The sequence below is a fragment of the Macaca fascicularis genome, chromosome 2, assembly GCF_037993035.2.
Source record: "Macaca fascicularis isolate 582-1 chromosome 2, T2T-MFA8v1.1".
NCBI lineage: Eukaryota > Metazoa > Chordata > Mammalia > Primates > Cercopithecidae > Macaca > Macaca fascicularis.
This window is the reverse complement of record NC_088376.1, coordinates 186,435,934-186,453,640: the sequence shown is the minus strand read 5'-3', so window position 1 is coordinate 186,453,640 and position 17,707 is coordinate 186,435,934. Positions and strand designations below refer to the sequence as shown.

At 37.6% G+C, this 17,707-nt stretch overlaps 1 long non-coding RNA gene across 2 annotated transcripts in view; it reads left to right on the top strand.

Moving 5' to 3' along the window:
* The first annotated feature begins 1,392 nt into the window (after nt 1-1,392).
* Nucleotides 1,393-17,707, top strand: part of LOC135969544 (uncharacterized) — a 40,689-nt gene continuing 24,374 nt past the window's right edge. Inside the window, exons 1-2 of one of the 2 annotated variants that reach the window (XR_010584807.1) lie at nt 1,393-1,498; nt 10,904-11,097. This is a non-coding gene — a long non-coding RNA (uncharacterized lncRNA). Of the gene's footprint in view, nt 1,499-10,903; nt 12,666-17,707 lie in introns of those variants that run through there. The other variant, XR_012431778.1, reaches the window with a different exon arrangement.

Here is a 17,707-nt window from a genome sequence, read left to right as displayed (position 1 = left end):
AATAGAAATATTAGTCAAATGGATCATTGTTAGTTGGCAACAGGCAATAATAGGGCTAATTGAATCTAACACTTATACCCATGTTCTCATTTTCTTCTTCAATATACTGGAATATTTTTCACAAAGGATCTATGTAGGAAAAAAGTATAAAATAAGGGGCTTTTGGGTTTTGTTGCTAATTTTTGGAAATCAATTGTATACTTTGCATTGTCTTTTAATTCACCTTATATAAGAAGGACTTCCACTGCTAATTAATTCAGAATTCTTGACCTGAATAAAATCTGCTAATCTTAATCATGTGTTGCAACTTCTCAGCTTCTTTTTTCCTTTGGATGCAATTGAAGTTACATAACCTTTAATTTTCGTTTTTGCCTTTTCCGGTAGAAAATTCAAGATAAAAGGTGAAGATAAATTGCTAAAGACTGCTTCAGCTTGAGTTGTACCTGTTTCTTCGTGTATAGATATTCAACACAAGTGTGTGTATGTGTGAGTGTCAAAATTTATCACAAAACATACATTGTATCATATTTCTTATTTAAGATATTTTAATTAGTTATCACAATAATCCTGCAAGGAAGGTATTTTAACAATAGGTAAATCTCAAAACGTTTTTTGATGTTCTTCTTTATGAAATGGCCTTTTAAGTTATATTACTAGGTTAGCCTTACACTGAAATTTACCCATAGACCACCTCAGATTTAAAGAGTAAGTTGAAAACAAATGAACAAACAAAAAGAATCTTTAACTCTTTAAACTATAATCAAGATTTGAAGACTTGACAGTGAGATGAAGAGAAAAATAAATGTTTTTCAACAGTATTTTGTTTTGTTGTAAATACAATACACAGATTATAATATGCTATCATAAGAGGCTGAAATGAAATCTGCCTTTCCAGTTCAAACTTGAGTTTCAGAAATAGACTATTTTTTGACTGTTAGAAGTTGATATAAAACAAATGTCAAAAAGTCTCTCTAAATGTCACACCTATTCTTTTCAAAGTAAAATTGAATTAGCTGATCTCATCAATAAGCTGATATATTTTGAACTGCAATGGTATGCATATATAAGGTATCTAAATATTCCTTTTTAGAAAGAAGTATAAAAAACATTTTCTGTCTTCATAAAGTGAATAATTCGTATGTATATCAATTGTTTTTTAACTGCTAATTTGAATAATAAAAAGTCCCTGATATGGTTTGGTTTGGCTCTCTATCGCCACCCAAATCTCATATTGAATTGTAATCCCCAGGGTTGGGGGAGGGATCCGGTGGGAGGTGATTGGTTCACGAGGGAGAGGGGGTAGGCAGATTTCCCCCTTGCTGTTCCCATGACAGTGAGTGAATTCTCATGAGATTTGGTTGTTTAAAAGTGTGTAGCACTTCCGCTTTCACTCTCCTATTACATGTGAAGACACGCTTGCTTCGCCTTTGATCTTCTGCCATGATTATAAGTTTCCTCCGGCTTTCCCAGTCATGCCTCCTGTACAGCCTGTGGAATTGTGAGTGAATTAAACCTTTTTCCTTTATAAACTACCCAGTCTCAGGTAGGTTTTTATAGCAGTGTGAGAACAGACTAATACAGTCCCCAAAGGCAAAATATTAATTGCCTTAAGGTTATATGCTATGCTCCTGAACATAAAATTTGAGAGTAAATGATTATTTAAACGCAAAATTTTAAAAAGACTTTTAAATTTCTTGTTTTCATTTACTGTTGGAGATATTCTAGAATTAATATTTTTTATGTACTCAAAACATTCTAAGTTAATATGCTTTTAGTTTCTAACCATTTTAAAAATACATGTAAAGTAAAAGCTGTGTATATTAGTTAAATGCAGCATAGCTTATTTTCCCATTTGTACAGTTTTAGTAAAAATTATATATCACAGCTGCTTTAATTGGAAAGCTGAACAATTTTGACATAAACATTGTGCAAAACATCCCTGGGACTTAACATAATTTTATTTATTTAATTCTTTTTTATAAAATGTAGTTCATATTTTAGACATTTCTTTCTAGTGAGTTTGTTATTCTGGGGGGGAAACATGTTATACCAATATAATTTACAGTGTTTAGAAAGAAACACTTTTTATGTCTCCACAATTCAATCTAAAATTTATCGTTTCAAAAGCAGATATTTTTCTAAGCAAAGCATTTATAGAATGTATCTAATTGCCAAGGTAAGTTAATGACAATACAATAAAAAGTAAGAAAGTGACTTAAAGGTCATCCAGAACATCTCAAAGGAGCTAAAAACTTTACAGGCTCTTCCCCCTCCCAACTGAAATCAATCTCTAATCGATTCACACACTTGTGGGCAGTTGATAGGAAATAATCATTCCTATCTGTATTTTGTAAATGACAATCCTGTCCTTTTTTTGCTTTCATCATTCTGAACAAACTGTATGAGAATCCACTATATAATTTAGACCATAACTTGCATTGTATTTTTATTTTAAATATGTACATTTACAGTGAGTAATTGTCCTATTCCCTGATTAAGAATTTTCCTATAGATAATTCTGGCTGAATTTGGTTTTGTTATTTTTTTACATCTTACATGCAACCTAAATGATTACCTTATTCCACTTCAACTTAATAATTTTAAAAAGAGAGTAAGTCTCAAAGGGATGTGGGTGCTGTCTACTGGAAAGGTCTTTCCCAAACCTTCTGCTCTCTACAAGAGGTCATTGGTAACTCTATTGTTTATCATGGCACTGACACAGAGACTAAAGTCCCATTAGGCTCAATGTCACTGCTTACACAAGAGTAAGTTGAAGAAGAAAAGACAGAGCATGCTACATGTCCTTTTATGACTATGTTTCTTACTTTGAGCATATAAGCTCATTCAAGTATTCAAATTTTACATGTAACACTTAGTTCGAAGGAGAAAGAGAATAAACAATATGTAATAAATGTAAGGTGTCATTGGGGAAAATATGTGAGGAGTCCACTCTACCATTATAGTTTAAGGTAAACACCCTCAAAGAGTAAAAATCTTACAAAAATTATTATACTGGGTCACTTCGTGGATTTTAACCTTCTAACCTGGTCCCAGACTCTGCAATTGTCTGCAAAGGTATGTTTTCCTTTAACCTAAGTGTTACATTCCATATTCATAAGCATTGGTCTTGATCTGAAATCTGTCATCTGGAAAGGTAGAGAGTAATTATTCCCAAAAAATGTGATCCAGATCTTCCAGGTGGAGTCCAAATATTCCACAAAAACAAGTTTGCCATCTCTAGAACAAATATCTCCAAAAACTGTTGGGAGAGTGAGGAAGAGGGAAGGAAACTGTGGCACTGCGTGTTCTGCAGAAGAGTTCCAACTGTGCCCTATGAGTCAGAGTGGATCCATGGTAACAGGAATTCCAAGATTTATTTCCTTTGGGCTCATTCCAGCAGGCTGATTTGTAGCTATATTTTCTATTGTTCAGTCAAGTAACTTTACACACACATACACACACATACAGACACACACTCACTTGTGCAGACATTCATGAGTCTCTCAGAAATATTACAGTTTAAACCAGAAGGAAAGCCATAAATGCTTTTTATAAATGAGTTATAACTTACCATACTCATGATGGAGTTAATTTTTCACATGGTATCCACACCAATAGATGTCTATTGATTAATTTTATGTCTTCCAACAACGGTTCAAAATCTTAGCATTTCTCTCTACCCAATTTTCTTCCTTCATACAACATAGTCATTACTAAAAATATAACTTGTGTTTGTTTAATGTTAACGTTAAAGTTGATGTTGTAAATTTATTTTTTAAAATTATAAATACTGATTGGTACAGTGGCTTATGCCTGTAATCCCCACACTTTGGGAGGCCAAGGCAGGCGGATCACAAGATCAGGAGTTTGGGACCAGTCTGGCCAAAATAGTGAAACGCTGTCTCTAGTAAAAATACAAAAATTAGCCGAGCGTGGTAGCTGGCACCTGTAGTCTCAGCCACTCAGGAGGCTAAGACAGGAGAATTGCTTGAACCCAGGAGGTGGAGGTTACAGTGAGCCAATATTGTGCCACTGCACACCAGCCTAGGTGACAGAGCAAAACACTGTCTCAAAAAAAAAAAAAAAAAAAAAAGAAAAAAGAAAAAGAAAAAAAATTATGTGTACTAACTTACAACAATAACTAAATTGATAAATGAAAAAGGTTTTGTTAATTTATTCAATAGTTACCTGCTTTACCAACAGGAAGGATATGTGTTCATTCTAACACAATGCTAGCATGTCTTCAGAGGCAAGCCATTGAGACTGGGTGGAGGGAAGAAACAGAGACTAGGCTGACGGGGGCAGAAGCTGGGAACCCTACATGGGGTTACCATGCACTGAGACTTGTTCCTGGCTTCCAGGGACTCTTACAGAGGGCATGAGTTGAACACACAAGGAGCAATTCATTCTCACCACAGGCCTCTGGAATCCCAAAAGGAGGAGACCCTTCAACCACTACGGACACTTGAGTTGGCAGGGAAAGCTACTTAGGGAAGTGGTAAGGGCAGAACTCCAGCCAGGTCACAACCCAGAGAATTTGGTGTGGGAGTGTCTGTGGTGGAGCACAGCCAGGGATGCCCATCCTTCTAGACTTGGTTTACTCCCATAGGAGACTTTATCCTTAGGGGAACGCTCAGACCTGAATTATTCAGGACAGTATTGCCCATCAGACAGCAACAATCTGATACAAGCACCCTTCAATCTACTGGTCTCCCTCGGGACCTCAGCCTGGCCATGTTATCTTGCAGTGAAGCCCCCAGGTACATCCTAGGGGCCTACATCATAGCTCCCATGCTGGTAGGCAGTACTTAATGGGCAGAGTACTTCACCAGAGTAGTCCCTGCGTGCACCAGCTGTCCTGTGCCTTTTCCTCAATGTAGCCTCCCTGATACTGACTTGCCTACAGGCACTCAGCCACCCCCAACTTTGCTTTGCTGGTGTGTGCTCAGGAAGATGTAGCCTTCCTTTCCCATGAATGTGTGTGTGCATGTGCACCCCACCTTGCCACTGCTGACAATGTGAGTACACCCCAACCCCTTGCCACACCACTATTGTTGTTGGAGCATTGATGGTCATGCAGCCCACCAGCCCCACACCCACCAGCACCCCATCCTTGCACTGGAGCTGCCTGCATAAAACTAAGGCGTGGAAGACAATGGACTCTCCCCCAGCCCTGGGTGGGCACTGCTGCCCGCATGAACATGCACAAAGGGTGCATAGAATCCTGTGCCCCACCAGCTCCCACCCCTGTGCTAACACCACCACCAGTGCAAATGTATGCACTGTCACTGGTAGAGGTTCCCATGCTGCCAAGCGTTACTGCCATCACCCCTGCTGCTAACACCCACACAGAGGCCAGCACCCTGGCACCCTCTAGTACCCTGCAGCAACAATGGAACCTGCACTGTGCTGTGCTGCCACTGCTGCCTTTGCTGTCACATGCAAATGAAAATGATCCTGCCACCAGTGCAGCAAGTGCTTTGGCTGGCACCACACATCGGAGTGTTGTGACCAGAGGTCTAGGAGCACCTTAGACCCTCCAGTGCAGCAGGTTTCTAAATTCAAGGAGCCAGAGATCAAAGCTAGGGCTGAATACCAGTTCCCCAGAGTTAGAGCAGGCAGTCAGGAGTACTGAGCGGAGACTTGGGCCCCCAAAATCTTCCAGAAATGACACCAGTTGAGTGAACACAGCTTATAGCACAATCAAACCCCCAAGATTATCAAATCGGATAAAAGAAAAAGAAAATCCAGAGGACAGCAGCTTCAAAGATTGAAGGGACATCAGCCAACAAAGATGAGAAAGAACCAGTGCAGGAACTCTGAGAATACAAAAAGCCAAAGTGTCTTCTTTCCTTCAGATGTTTGCCCTAGTTTTCCAGCAGGAGTTGTTAATCAGGTTAGGGTGACTGAAATGACAGAAATGTAATTCAGAATATGAATAGGAGCAAAAATCATTGAGGTTCAGAAAGATATTAAAATCCAATCTAAGGAAGCTAAAAATCACAATGAAAAAATACAGGGGCTGACAGACAAAATAGCAAGTACAGAAAAGAGTGTCACCAACCTGCTAGAACTGAAAAACACTATTCAAGAATTTCATAATGCAATCACAACTACTAATGGCAGAAAAGACCAAGCTAAGGAGCAAATGTCAGAACTTGAAGACAGACTTTCTTAAATAAGACAGAGAAATTTAACAAAGAATGAAAGGGAATGAAAAAAACCTCTGATAAATATGGGATTATGTAAAGAGACTGAATCTATGACTCACTGGCATTCCTGAAAGATATGAGGAGAATAGGAAATGCAGAGAACCTCCCACAAAGTACTTCACAAGCAAATTATGCCAAGGACATAAAATAATAATCAGATCCTACAATGTCAAAATGAAAGAAAAATTGTAAAGAGCAGCTAAAGAGAAAGGACAAGTAATCTACAACAGGAAGACCATCAGACTAACAGTGAACCTCTCAGCAGAAACCCTAAGCCAGAAGAGATTGGCGGTGTATATTCAACATTCTCAAAGGAAAGAAATTGCAACCAAGAATTTCCTGTCTCGCCAAACTAAGCTTCATAAGTGAAGGAGAAATAAGATCCCTTTTAGACAAGCAAATGCTGAGGGATTTCATTACCCCCAGACCTGCCTTACAAGAGCTCCCAAAAGAAACACTAGAACTGGAAAGGAAAGACTGACCAGTCACTATAAAAACACACTTAAGTACACAGACCAATGACACTATAAAGCAACCACACAAAAAGTTGGCATAATAAATGGCTAACAACATAATGACAGGATCAAATCCACACATATCAATACTAATCTTGAATGTAAATGGGCTAAATGGCCCAACTAAAAGGCACAGAATACCAAACTGGATAAAGAACCAAGACCCAATGGTATTCCATCTTCAAGAGACCCATCTCATGTTCAATGACATGAAGATGCTCAAAATAAATGGATGAATAAAAATCTACCAATCAAATGGAAAATAGAAAAAAGCAAGGGTTTCAATTCTAATTTCACACAAAACAGACTTTAAACCAAAAAAGATAAAAAAGACAAAGAAAGACATTATATAATGGTAAAGAGTTCAATTCAACAAGAGGACCTAATGATTATTAACATATATTCACTCAATATAGTGGCATCCAGATTTTACAAAGCAAGTTCTTAAAGACCTTCAAATAGACTTATACTCCCACAAAATAATAGTGGGAGACTTCAACACCCCACTGACAGCATTCGACAATCATCAAGGCAGAATACTAACAAAGATATTCAAGACCTAATCTCAACACTGGATCAAATGGATCTGATAGACATCTACAGATTATTCCACCCAAAAGCAACAGAATATACATTCTTCTCATCTGCACAGGGCACATATTCTACAATCAACCACACGTTTAGACATAAAACAATCCTCAGGAAATTTTAAAACATGAAATTATACCACCCACACTCTTGGACCACAGCACAATAGAAACAGAATTCAATATTAAGAAAATCCCTCAAAACCATACATCTACATCGAAATTAAATGACCTTCCCCTGAATGACTTCTGGGCAAAGAATGGAATTAAGGCAGAAATCAAGAAGTTATTTGAAACTAGTGAGAACAAAGATACCACATACCAAATTCTCTGGGACACAGCTAAGGAGTGTTAAGAGGGAAATGTCTAGTACTAAACACCCATGTCAAAATGTTAGAACGAAAATTAACAGTCCAATATCACAACTAAAAGAGCAGGAGAAGTAAAACCAAGCCAACTCCAAAGCTAACAGAAGAAAAGATATAATAAAAATCAGAGCTGAACTGAAGGAGACTGAAACATGAAAAACCATTCAAAAGATCAATGAAGTCAGGAGCTGTTTTTTTTTTTTTTTTTAATTAATAAAATAGACTGCTAGTTAGACTAATAAAAAAGAAAAGAGAAAAAAACCCAAATAAACAAAATCAGAAATGACAAAGGGGGTATTTCTGACTGCACAGAAATAAAAATAATCATCAAAAATTATAATGAACACCTAAGATTTTTGCCAGAGCTTTTGTTCAGAATGGTATTTTCTAGGTTACATTCCAGTGTTTTTATAATTTTAGGATTTACATTTAAGTCTTTAATCTATCTTAAGTTGATTTTTGTGTATGGTGTAAGGAAGGGGTCCAGTTTCAATCTTCTGCACATGGTGAGCCAGTTATCCCAGCACATTCATTCAATAGGGAGTCCTTTCACCATTGCTTGTTTTTGACAGCTTTATCATAGATCAGACGGTTGTAGGTGTGTGGCCTAACTTCTGGCCTCTCTATTACGTTCCATTGGTCTATATGTGTGTTTTTGTACCAGAACCACCCTGTTTTGCTTACTGTAGCCCTCTCGAAGTCAGGTAGCATGATGCCTCCAGCTTTATTCTTTTTGCTTAGGATTGTCTTCACTATTCTTGGTCTTTTTTTGTTCCATACGAATTTTAAAATAGATTTTTCTAGCTATGTAAATAACATTATTGGTAATTTGATAGGAATTGCATTAAATCTATAAATTGCTTTGGGCAGTATGGCCATTTCAACAGTATTGATTATTCCTATCCATGAGCATGGAATGTTTTTCCATTTGTTTGTGTCACCTCTGATTTCCTTGAGCAGTGTTTTGTAATTCTCATTGTAGAGAACTTTCACCTCCCTGGTTGGCTGTATTTCTTGGTATTTTATTCTTTTTGTGGCATTTGTGAATGGAATTACATTCCAGATTTGGCTCTTGGCTTGGCTATTTTTGGTGTATAGTAATGCTAGTGATTTTTGTATGTGGATTTTGTATTCTCAAATTTGATGAAGTTGTTTATCAGCTGAAGAAGCTTTTGGACCAAGACTACAGAGTTTTCCTAGATATAGAATTCTGTTGTCTGCAAACAGATACTTTGACTTCCTCTTACCTTACTTAGATGCCATTTATTTATTTCTCTTTCCTAATTGCTGTGTATAGAACTTCCAATACTATGTTGAATAGGAATGAGGTGGGAGGTCATCCTTGTCTTGTACCCATGTTCATGGGGAATGCTTCCAGCTTTTGTCCATTTAGTATGATGTTGGATTTGTCATAGATAGTTCTTATTATTTTGAGGTAGGTTCCCTCGAAATCTAGACTACCTGATCTTCAACAAGCCTGATAAAAACAAGCAACAAGGCAAGAATTCCCTATTCAATAAACAGTGTGGGAGAACTGGCTAGCCATATGCAGAAGATTGAAACTGGATCCTTTCCTTACACTATATTATAAACCAACTTAAGATGGATTAAAAACTTAAATGTAAATCCTAAAATTATAAAAACACTGGAAGATAACCTAGGAAATACCATTCTTGACAAAAGCTCCAGCAAAAATATTAGGATGATGATGCTAAAAGCAATTGCAATAAAAACAGAGATTGACAGATGAGACCTAATTAAACTAAAAAGCTTCTGCATATCTAAAGCTACTATCAACAGAATAAACAGAAAACCTACAGAATGAGAGAAATATTTGCAAACTACGCATCAGACAAAGGTCTAATATCCAACATCTGCATGGGAGTTAAATAAATTTACAAGAGAAAAAAAAAACCATTAAAAAGTGAGCAAGGGACATGAACAGACATTTTCCAAAGAAGACACAAATGCAGTCAACTAAGCCTATGAAAAAAATGCTCAATATCAATGATCATTAGAGAAATGCAAATGAAAACTGTAAGATACCTTCCCACACCAGTCAAAATGGCTATTATCAAAGTCAAAAAAATAACAGATGCTGGCAAGATTGTGGAGAAAAGGGAATGGTCATATATCTTTGGTGGGAGTAAAAATTAGTTCAACCATTGTGGAAAGCAGTAAGGCAATTCGTCAAACAGCCAAAAACAGAACTAAGAACCGACAGCAAACTCATTACTGGATATATACCCAAAGGAATATAAATTATTCTATCATAAAGACACACACATATGTGTATGTTCATTGCAGTACTGTTCAGAATAGCAATGACATGGAATCAACCTAAATGCCTATCAATGGTAGACTGGACAAATAAAATGTTGTACATATACACCATGGAATACTGTGTAGCCATAAAAAGAATGAGATCATGTCCTTTGCAGGAACATGGATGGAGCTAGAGGCCATATCCTGAGCAAATTAATGCAGGAACAGAAAACCAAATATCACATTTCTTACTTATAAGCAGGATCTAAATAATGAGCATGAACACAAAGAGAGGAACAACAGACACTGAGGCCTACCAGAGGGTGGGAGGTGGGAGCAGGGAGAGGAACAGAGAAAATAACTATTGAGTACTAGGCTTCGTATCTGGTAATTAAATAATGTGTACAACAAACCCCTGTGACACAGTTTACCTATAAAACAAATCTGTATGGTACCCCAGAATCTAAAATAAAAATTTTTTAAAAGTAAAATAAAAATAAAAGTGTAAGTGCATATAAATCAGAATAGCATAGATTTAAATCCTGTTTTTCCAACTTACTATTCTGGTCAGATATCCCATGAAGCAGTGGGTGGGAGGACAGGAGAAACCTCATACCACCACTAGAAATACATGTGTGACTAGGTAACTTCATATTCCAAATTCATAGTTTACCAGTGAGAATTTGATTACTGAAATAGAATAAAGAGAAATAATACAAAATAAATTAACTATGGAGATGTTACCTTACAAAAATGTTGGGGCTAGTTGTGCAGATTATATGCAATCATTGATTCTTCTTCAGCTGCTGGAACTGAGGTTGGCAAAGCCAATGGTTATGAAGGAATGGTGAATGTAAAGTGAGACAAAGGGGGCAAAGAGAAATGGAACCTTCAAGGAGGAGCCAAAAATTGGGTCAGTCTCTCATTGCCTGCATGCCTTCATCCCCATGTTGTAGATGAACTTCAGGAGAAGCTTTTCTCACAGAGATAAGCACAGACTTGAACCAGGATCCAAAGAAACTCAAGGAAGGGATCCAACAAAACATGGAGACTGAGAGCCTGGCTACTGATGCCCCAGTGTTGCATGCTGTGGCCAAGGACTCAGAAAAGCTGAAGGAGTATAACCAGTCGGAACCGGAGGAGCACTAAGGTGAGTTGCTGTTTCATAACAACCCATAAGCCAGCAGATCAGTGACAATGTGCACAAGCAGCAGAAGCATCACAGCACCCTGTTCCAACATTCCCAGTATATAAAAATATGGCTGTCCTTTATGTGCACATTTCAAATTATGCACAAAATTTCTTCTGTGGCTAATACTGTCTTGGAGCTATGCAGCACAGCTTACACCTAGAACATTTCACTACTAATTTAACTAAGTTGACTGTTTCTTTTTTTTTTTTTCTTTTTTTTTAAATCTTTTGGTTTTTGGTCTGCTTTCCGACCACAGCAATCATCAACACAGGAGAAGACTGCTGTTATAAAACCTAGGTGGGTGGGGTTCTCTTCACCACCAAGCAAGCAATAAATTTTGCAGTGAACATTAACTGGGTGTTCTACAATTCAATTCCAACACTACCTAGAGATAGGATCAGATCCCCCAGACTGAGAGTTTGGTCCCGATGTATGCCCCCCACTAGACATCCATTACAAGTCCTAGACTCCAGAACTTCTGATCAACCATCTTCAAGTCAAGGTTTCCATGACTCCCTCTTTGGCTTTCATTAATTTTCTGAAGCAGTTCAAAGAACCCAGGAAAACTCTTGCTTTTGTTTACCAGTTTATTTTAAAAGATATTACAAAAGATACAGGTGAAAAGATGCACAGGACAAGGTATGAGGGAAGGGGCACCTAGCTTCCCTAACCCATCCTTGGCGAGTCATCCTCCAGGAACCTCCACTTGTTCAGCTCTCCAGAAGTTCTTCAAAACCTGTTCTTTGGGGGTTTTATGGAGGCTTAATACGTAGGTGTGACTGACAACCATGTAGCCTTTTTGTCCAATCACATATAGAGGTGTCCGCAAATAGATGTGTGATTGCATCAAAAGGGCACATGGCTATTAGTATGATTTCATACTATATGTATGGGGCAGGACTACTCTGGAATAAGGATCTTTTAACCCACCAAAAGATTAGAGTCCTGTCTTGGCCAAATAAAAGGACAGGAGAATTTCAGAGAGAGAATTTCTGTTTCCTGAGGTCTGATCCTGACTCTAACAAAGGCTATGGGAGTCCAGGAACAGTGGACAGAAACCAACGCATGACACGACATTGACGCGTTCCAAGCCCACCACAGTTCACACTCTTTCAACATGCTATCTCTATACGTTTTAAAACATGCTTAACTTCCAAACAAAGACAACAATCAAATCACACTTCTTAGTAACATGTTACAAACGATTTGTTGTATGACTAAAACAAAGTAACTGTCTTCCCAAAATAATATGTTCAATTCCTTTAGATATCTTTGGTGGTGTTTATTAAACCAACCTCTCAAGAAAACTGAGCTTTTAAAACTTGCTCATAGTCTGGATCCACAAAAATGCAAGATTAGCTTGGAGAACAAGAAAGAAAGGAAGTGCTAAATATTCAAAGGGACTATGGCATGTTAAAGGGACCCAGGAGCCACCAGGAAAGAGCTGTCAATGTCCAGAACCATAATATTTGAACAACACAATGAAAAATAAATTACGGGATTATTACCCAAAGTATACAAATAAATATGTATGTTTTCTTACTGTTATAAATGATTGAATGAATGAAGAAATAAATTAGAAAGAGGAAACTACTCTTTTTTAAAGAAGAATATTATTTCCTCTAGAAACTGAACTTTAAACTCACTTTGTTTGTGGTGGACTGGACATAAAGTGCAATATGGAAAGGGTAAAATAGTAACTTTACAGTGGGGAAATGTGACAAATGCCACCTTAAATAAATGATTAAGGTTAACATCACCAGTGATGTTATTCTAATATAATGTGCCCTCTAGTAGGACATAATGACAAAGGCATATCATTTCTGCATCATTCTTTATAAAAACCCGTAACTCCAGCATAGTCATGACAAAAACATCAGACAAACCCAAATTGAGAGAAATCCCGCAACATAACTGACCAGTACTCCTATGAGTGTCAAAGACATGAAACTTAAGAAAAACTCAGAAATTGTCACAGAACAAAAGAGACTAAGGAGACATGACAGCTAATTGCAGAATGGTGTCTTGTACCGGATACTGGAAGAGAAAGGGCATTAGGAGAAAAACTGATACAATCTCAATAAGGCCTAGAATTAATTAATAGTAATGCTAATATTTGTTCCTTAGTTTTGAAAAATGAACCATAGTAACAAGACAACATTAACTAAATGTTATGTTCATTGAAACTCAAACTTAGTGAGAGATATATGGGAGTTCTCTGTGCTATCTTGGAATCCTTTAAATTTAACATGTTTCCAATAAAGAGATTATTTTTAAAAAATAGCCACTTTCCAATTCTATTAGGCCAACTACTTTACAGTAACAGAGAACATAAAAAGGCCAATGAAACCAATAAGTAGAACCCCATAGCCACAATTTGTTTGCTATAAAATATGTTCTGTGGTCACTAGCAATAGTGTGTGAAACATCATGATTGTAAGAAGGACATTTTAGTGGTTTACAGGTGGTGCTTTGGAAAGAAGCATTGTGTATAAGAAAGGCAAATCTATGTCATATAATGGTCATTTCCATGACCTTCGAAATGTTTCTATGTAATTAATTTGCCACTAGGTTGCACCAGGAATGTGCCATACAGATAGGTCACTGTTGGTCTTTCCTACTAACAGGTTTGACAATCAGCAGTGGATCTAACCATAGAGGCCTTAGTGATTGCAGGTCTATGCTGTTGAACCCAATGTGTACTATAACCCTGTTGAGTTGACAGCTTTTATTTCTAAACTTATTGAGCATAAACATGGTTGGCTGGGAAAAGAAGTCTTCTAATATCTACAGCACAGATTGTCCTATACACTTGATTATTAAGATCTTCATTGCTAAGATTTATTTTTAATGAATACAAATGTAAGACACAATTATCTGTATACTTTGTCCTCATTAGAAGAGTTTTATCCACATATCCACATATCTCTTTCCTCAGTTTTCTAATAATATTCTTTCCACATTCCTGACCATTCAGCCAAGCTCATAATCACTGTACGTGAGTCAATGTAAATCTGTACCTCTGGAGGTGTCATCCAGATGGCTGACCAGAGTCATCCAGCACTTGCCTTCTCCAAACAGAAGGACCCAAACAGCAAGTAAATAACTACTTGTTGAATAGAGTATCTAAGAGGGAACATTGGAATTCAGAAAAGAAGTGACAAAAGCCCTTTAAACTGTAGAAACTCCAGATGATAACACAGAGAGGGAAGCACACCAGTCAGCCAGGATTGGTTTGGAGTCAAGAAAGACGCCCCATCGTGGAAAAAAAGTCAACAGAAAGCCCCAGTATTCTACACTTCCACCACAGAGGCCTGCAGTCCACATTATAGCAGAGTTTATCATCCTTCACAGGCCCTGAGCCCAGTATAAGGAGTTGCCTAGAGTCCATGAGACTGAAATGTTCTAAGGAAATAGCTCCACTGAAACCCCCCAGAAACACCCAAGTCCCCCAGCTGCTGCAGTACAGTGTCATTTTGAGAGTGAAGCTACCATCATACTACATTCTGCCCTGACTTGGGGCCTAACAGCCCCTGCATCTCCACATCCGTGAGGCTCCACCCATATCCCCCTACATCCAATCAGAAGGCTGCAGCATCATGACATCAGCTGGACACAAGGGTTTAACCATATCCATGGCAATGAGGCCTCCACGATGGCCTAGATCTCAAGGAACAGGTGGCCCAGCGCATCAGGGAGGCTGCCCTTAGGACATAGGAAGTCAAAGGATGTACTCTGCAAAGTCTGAGAGCCATTTGGTTCTGCTACTCTTTATGGTCATATCACTTGTCTAGTGGTGGATCCAACATGCATCCACAGGTGCCACCTCTAGGCCAGCAAACTGACCCATGCAGGTTCATGTGCACTGCCTGAGGACCTAAGGACTGGTCTCATGGGGGTCCAAGAAGCAGTTTGCCTGGGGTCTGCCACCAAGACGCACATGTGTACATGCTATAGCCATCACTTGAGCCTGCACACACCACCAAGGGACTGAAAAATTGCCAGGCCCTGGGCCCCACTGCTGCCAACACTGGTGCCCATGCATACCATCTGAGGGCCCTGAACTGGCTCACACATGACATTTGGGGGCTCAAGGACTGCAGGTGCCTGTGCATGCCACCCAGGAGCCCAATAAATCACCCAACTGGGGACTACCATCACTATTGCCAGTGCCCACACATACCACTCAGGGGCCTGAGGTCCACACCACCTGACACCGGCTGCCATTGCTGCCTGACCAACCCTCCACATCCAGCAGCACAACAAATAGGAGTCCCATAATTGGCCTCCGTGTGCCTCACTTTTACCACTGCTAGTGTCTGCACACACCCTGTAGAGGCGTGAGGATTATTCCACCCAAGTGTCCCTTTTCTCAGAAAAGGTACACCATGACCTTCACAAACAACCATAGCCTAAGCTACTGAGGAACTTGCATACACAACCAATGTTAATTGTAGCCAAATAAAAAGAGACCACACACAGACAATACAAATAATAGAAAACCAATTTAGGAAATGAAGACAAATTTTTAAGTCACTCATTCAGACAAAAAAGGAAGAAAAAATAATAATAAATGATTTTAAAAGGCCACATGACATTGGAACACCAATAAGAGAACACATATTTAATTTTGGAAGTTCCATAGGGAGAAGAGGTGGGAAAAGTGATAGAAAACTTATAATGAAATAGTAATTGAAAAATGTCCAAGTCTTGAGAAACATATCCAGATATAGGAAGCTAAAACATTTCCAAATAGATTCAGCCCAACAAGGACTTTTCCTGGAACATTATAGTTAAATTTTTAAACATCAAAGACCAAAAGATAATTCTAAAAACAGCATAAGAAAAGCATCAAATCACACATATAAGTAACACTCATCAAACTAACAGCAGATGTCTCAGCAGAAACCTTACAGGGCAGGAGTTAATGGGATAATATTTTCAAAGTACTGAAAGAAAAAAGAGAAGTCAACCAAAAAGACTTTACCCAGCAAAGCTATCCTTTAGAAATGAAGATGAGATAAAATCTTTCCCTGAGGGGAAAAAAAAAAAAAAAAAAACTGAGGGAATTCACTGCCATTACACCATCCCTTCAAGAACTGACTCAGGGAGTTCTACATCTTTATCCTAAAACAAAAGAATAATATCTACCATCATGAGAAACTAGAAGAGTATAAATCTCCCTGGGAAAGCAGATACAGTACTAGAGTGTACACTCCTCTAGAGAAAGGAACCAAATGTTATTTCTACAGAAAACCACCATACTACAAAGATAAACAATACGAGAGGAAGAAAAGAACAAAGGAAACACAGCTCTTAAAACCTCAGAAACACAGCAAAAGCAGTGCTAAGAGGGAAGTTTTGGCAAAAAAGAAACCCTACATTTAAAAAAATAGAAAGATTCAAATAAACAACCTAATGATGCACCTCAAGAAACTAATGAGGTAAGAAAAGTCGACCCCAAAATTAGTAGTAGCAAAATAAGAAAAATCAGAACAGAACTAAATGTAATAGATGTAAAAACACAATAGAAAAAAAATCAATGAATTCAAAAGTTAGTTGCTTGAAAAGATAAAGAAAATCAGCAAGCTGTGAGAGAGACTATGCAAAAAAAAATAAAAAGAGAGAGAGAAAACCAAAATTTAAAAAAATCAGAAATGAAAAGAAAGATGTTACTACTGACCCCACAAAAGTACAAAAATTACTAGAGGATATTATAAAAAACTACATATCGAAAAATTGGGAAACACAGAGTAAACAAATAAATTCTTAGTAAAAAATAACTTACTAAGATTGAGACAAGAAGAAATAGAAAATACAAACATACCAATAACAAATAACAATGTTGAATCTGTAATACAGATCTCCCAATAAAGAAAAGGTGAGGACCAGGTGACTTTACTGCTCTATCCTACCAAACATTTAAAGATCTAATAGAAATGTCTCAAAATGTTCAAAAAGCTTGAAGAGGAGGAAATTCTTCCTAACTTATTCTATGAGGTCAGTTTTACCTGGATATCAAAGTCAGACAGTCACAACAAAAAAGAAAAGTTACAGGCTAATATTCCTGATGAACATAAATTCAAAAATTCTCCATAAAATACTAACAAACTGAATCCAATAGCACAACAAAATGATAATATAGTATAATCAAGTGAAATTAATCCCAGTGATGCAAGGATGGTTCAACATATGCATATCAATAAATGTGATATGTCACATCAACAGAATGAAGAACAAAAACTTGTATAATCATCTGAATAAACACAGAAAAAAACATTTGTTAAAATCTAACAAAGTCCCAACAAATTAGCTACAGAGGAGCACACTTTAGCACAGTAAAGGTCACAGTTAACATCATATTCAATGAGGAAAAACTGAAAACATTTCTTCTGCAAACAGGAAGGAGACAAAGATGCCCACTTTCACCACTCTCATTCAACATAACACTGGAAGTCTTAGAAAAATTAATTCTACAAGAGAAAGAAATAAATGGCAGCCAAATTGGAAAAGAGGAAGTAAAATTGTATTCATAATATATGACATGATCATGTATAAACAAATATTT